Source organism: Bufo bufo, chromosome 7 (genome assembly GCF_905171765.1).
Source record: "Bufo bufo chromosome 7, aBufBuf1.1, whole genome shotgun sequence".
NCBI lineage: Eukaryota > Metazoa > Chordata > Amphibia > Anura > Bufonidae > Bufo > Bufo bufo.
In genome coordinates, this window is record NC_053395.1 from 13,380,479 (window position 1) to 13,385,409 (window position 4,931).

Here is a 4,931-nt window from a genome sequence, read left to right on the forward strand (position 1 = left end):
AGATCCCCCCATAACAGTGCATCATCCACAGATCCCCCCCATAACAGTGCGTCTGTCATGGTCTTACCTTCTTGCTGTTCTCCTTCGTTTGACATGTGCTGGCGGCCATCTTGGTTTCTGGGTTTCTTGTAGCCTTCCACCCTGCGGCTCCTCCTTCCCACTGGGAGGAGCTGGATGCCTAGCTCATATATATAGGAGGTCTGTGGCGTCAGTTCCTTGCTTGGTCCTCCTGTGTTCACATGCTTCTAAGACTGCTGCTGCTTCTGGTTCCTAATCCTGGCTTCGTCTGACTTCCCTGCTGGTTCCTGATCCTGGCTTCGTCTGACTACCCTGCTGGTTCCTGATCCTGGCTTCGTCTGACTACCCTTCTGGTTTCCTGACCTCTGGCTACGCAAGGACTCTGCTTCGGTTTCACCATCCGTTTGGACTTTTGCTTTATAGCTTGATTTTCAATAAAGCCTTCTTATTTTCACTTATCTCTTGTTGTACGTCTGGTTCATGGTTCCGTGACATTAGGACCAAGCCATGAATTCTGACGGTACAGGGCCATCCTCGCTACCCACGCTGGTTGCCAGACTTGATCAGCAGGATCACCTGTTGGGTCGGTTCGCTGTGGCGTTGCAAACCCTGCTTGAACGCACGGCTCATTTCGCTCCTACTGCCGCTCCGGTTGTTGCGCCAGAGTCTACACCGACACCTGTTGTTGCGCCTGCGGTGTTTCGGGGTATGACCGGTTCTGCCCCTCTTCCACAGCGCTTTGGGGGGGAGCCAACTCAGTGCCGAGGTTTCCTTAACCAGGTGGGCATTTATTTCGAGTTGCTGCCACATGCCTTTCCTACTGAGAGATCTAAGGTGGGCTTCTTGATCTCGCTGCTCGCAGACAAGGCCTTGGCCTGGGCCAGCCCTTTATGGGAGAACAACGATCCGGTGGTTGCCGAGTTTTCCGGTTTCGTTGCTTCTCTTCGGAAGGTATTCGATGTGCCGGCTCGTGCTGCCTCTGCTGCGAAGCTCCTTATGTCCATCAGACAGGGTTCACGATCCGTAGCCGAATACGCCATTGAGTTTCGTACCCTGGCAGCAGAGGTGGGCTGGAGTAATGAGGCTCTGGTCGCTGCTTTCTCTCATGGTCTCTCGGATGCCTTGAAGGATGAGGTTGCAGCTAAGGACCTACCAGTGGAGCTCGAGGCTCTTATTTCTTTCCTGATTTTGATTGACACCAGACTCAGGGAGAGACCTTCCTTTAAGGAGAGCCTGCGGAGGTCTTCTAACAGATTAGCGCCTACGTTTGCTATCCCACCCGTGCCTCCCTCTCCTCCCACGCCTCCTGGGGATGACTTGTTTGGGGGTGAACCCATGCAGCTGGGGTTTGCTCGCCTGTCCGAGGGGGAGAGGGCACTCCGGAGACGCGAGGGCCGATGCATGTACTGTGGTCTCGGTGGGCATTTTCTGTTGGCATGTCCGAACCGTCCGGGAAACGCTCGCACCTGAGATCCTGTCGGGGGCAGATCTTGGGTGGAGTCTCCTCGTCCCCGGTTTCCCGTGTTGACAAACCACTGATCACTGTTGTCCTCTCCTGGGTCGGGGGCTCGGTGACGACCCAGGCGTTGGTGGACTCTGGTGCTGGTGGTTTGTTCATTGATAATATGTTCGCTGCCGCCAATTCCATTCCTCTGCAAGCTCGAGGTTCCCCACTGGCTCTTGAGGCGATAGACGGCAGACCCCTTCTGCCGCCACACGTGACTCATGAGACCCTTCCAGTGGGGATAGCCATTGGTGCCGTTCACAGAGAGTCGGTCTGCCTCCAGGTTATTTCGTCTCCACACTACTCGGTGGTCTTGGGGTACCCCTGGCTCCAGAAGCATAATCCGACTTTCGATTGGAGATCGGCCGAGATCCTCTCGTGGTCACCGCAGTGTGGGGCTAGTTGCATCCATGGGTCTGCCAGGTTGCTGTGCACTTCCTCGGACTCTCTGTTGCCTCCTGAATACGAGGAGTACCGGGATGTATTCGATAAGGTGCGTGCGGTTGCCCTACCTCCGCACCGCCCATACGATTGTGCCATAGAGTTACAATCTGGTGCCGTTCCTCCTCGTGGCAAGGTCTATCCACTGTCGGTAGCGGAGAATGAGGCCATGGAGGAGTACGTGAGGGAGGCGCTTTCACGCGGACACATTCGCAAATCCTCGTCCCCGGCAGGGGCTGGATTTTTCTTTGTGAAAAAGAAGGGCGGTGAGTTGAGGCCTTGCATCGATTACAGGGGTCTCAATCGCATCACGATCAAGAACGCTTACCTGATACCCTTGATTTCCGAGCTGTTCGATCGCCTCAAAGGGGCCACGGTCTTTACCAAACTCGACCTGAGGGCGGCATATAACCTGGTAAGGATCAAGGCGGGCGATGAGTGGAAGACCGCGTTTAACACCAGGACTGGTCATTATGAATCCTTGGTTATGCCCTTTGGGTTGTGCAATGCGCCCGCAGTCTTTCAGGAATTCATCAACGATGTTTTCCGTGACCTGTTGCAGCAGTGTGTGGTGGTCTATTTGGATGACATCTTGGTATATTCTGAATCCATGGAGGCCCACATTCTGGATGTCAGACGTGTGTTGCAACGGTTACGAGAGAACAAGCTGTTCGGTAAGCTTGAGAAATGCGAATTTCACCGATCCCAGGTAACCTTCTTAGGGTACATCATTTCCGCTGAGGGGTTCTCCATGGATCCTGAGAAGGTTTCGGCTGTCTTACAGTGGCCCCAGCCCAGTGGTCTTCGTTCCCTGCAGCGCTTTTTGGGCTTCGCCAATTATTATCGGAAGTTCATCAGGGACTTTTCCATGCTGGCCAAGCCTCTCACGGATCTAACCAGGAAGGGCAGTAATTCCCAGGTCTGGCCGCTCGAGGCCATCCGAGCTTTTGAGGCCCTAAAGTCCGCCTTTGTGTCGGCTCCGATTCTGTCGCATCCCAACCCTGGGTTGCCCTTTGTCCTCGAGGTGGACGCGTCTGAGACGGGAGTAGGCGCCCTTCTGTCTCAGCGTAGAACACCAGAGGGTCCTCTGCTTCCTTGTGGGTTTTACTCCCGGAAACTGTCTCCCGCGGAGTGCAACTATCAGATTGGTGACAGGGAGTTATTGGCCATCGTGCAGGCTCTTAAAGAATGGAGGCACTTGCTCGAGGGTTCGGTGGTTCCGGTTCTCATCCTGACGGACCACAAGAATCTGACCTACCTTTCTGAGGCCAAGAGATTGACACCACGTCAGGCCAGATGGGCTCTGTTCTTGTCACGTTTTAATTACGTGGTCTCCTACCTACCCGGTTCCAAGAACATCAGGGCGGATGCCTTATCACGGCAGTACTCCGAGCTGTCCAGGGAGGAGTCGATTCCGACCTCGGTCATACCTCCGAATCAGATCTTGGCCGCCATTCGCACCAGCCTGACCTCTCCTCTGGGTGAGCAGATTTTGGCGGCTCAATCTGGTGCTCCCTCTGGGAGACCCAATGGCAGATGTTTTGTGCCTGAGGAGTTGCGCACTCGGTTGTTGCGAACCTACCATAACTCCAAGACCGCGGGGCATCCTGGAAAGAATCAGCTGTCCTGGGCTGTTTCACGTCTGTTCTGGTGGCCTTCCCTACGTTCCGACATCGCCGCTTATGTAGCGGCATGCTCCGTTTGTGCCCAGAGTAAGTCCCCTCGGCACCTTCCGTTGGGGCTTCTGCAACCCATAGCTACCGGGGAGCGCCCATGGTCACACCTGGGGATGGATTTCATTGTGGACCTCCCTGCATCCCGAGGCCATACGGTCATTCTCATGATTGTGGATCGGTTTTCCAAAATGTGCCACTGTGTTCCTCTCAAGAAGTTACCCTCTGCACAAGAGTTGGCCACGATTTTTGCCAGGGAGGTCTTCCGGTTGCACGGTTTGCCCAAGGAGATTATGTCGGATCGGGGGAGTCAGTTTGTGTCCAGGTTCTGGCGCGCCTTTTGCTCCCAGTTGGGGATTCATCTCTCCTTCTCCTCGGCCTACCACCCTCAGTCCAATGGGGCCGCAGAACGATCCAATCAGGCCTTGGAGCAATTCCTTCGTTGCTATGTCTCCGATCATCAAGACAATTGGGTTGACCTCCTACCTTGGGCTGAGTTTGCCAGGAACACGGCGGTGAACTCTTCCTCTGGGACGTCTCCCTTCTTGGCCAATCATGGGTTCCAACCTGCCGTGTTACCGGAGGTATTCTCTCCCCAGGATATTCCTGCTGTGGAGGATCACCTTTCCGTCCTACGTGCTTCTTGGGTACAGATCCAGAAGTCCCTTGAGGCCTCTGCGCAGCGCCAGAAACTCCAGGCTGATCGCAGACTAGCGCCTGCTCCTTCCTACCAGGTCGGAGACCGTGTATGGTTGTCCACCCGCAACCTCAACCTTCGAGTGCCCACTCCCAAGCTGGCTCCTCGCTTTGTTGGTCCCTTCCGAGTGCTTCGCAGGGTAAACCCGGTAGCCTATGCCCTTGCGCTTCCTCCTGGCATGCGGATCTCCAACGTGTTTCATGTCTTCCTGTTGAAGCCACTGGTGTGTAATCGTTTCACTTCCTCGGTTCCTCGGCCTCGTCCGGTCCAAGTGGGCAATCATGAGGAGTATGAGGTGAGCAATATCCTGGACTCACGCCTGGTCCGCGGTCGGGTGCAGTTTTTGGTCCATTGGCGTGGTTATGGTCCAGAGGAGCGTTTCTGGGTTCCCTCCGCAGATGTCCATGCTCCTGCCTTGCTCCGAGCCTTCCACGCACGCTTCCCTCAGAAACCGTTTTTTGCTCCGCGGAGGAGGGGCCCTTGAGGGGGAGGTACTGTCATGGTCTTACCTTCTTGCTGTTCTCCTTCGTTTGACATGTGCTGGCGGCCATCTTGGTTTCTGGGTTTCTTGTAGCCTTCCACCCTGCGGCTCCTCCTT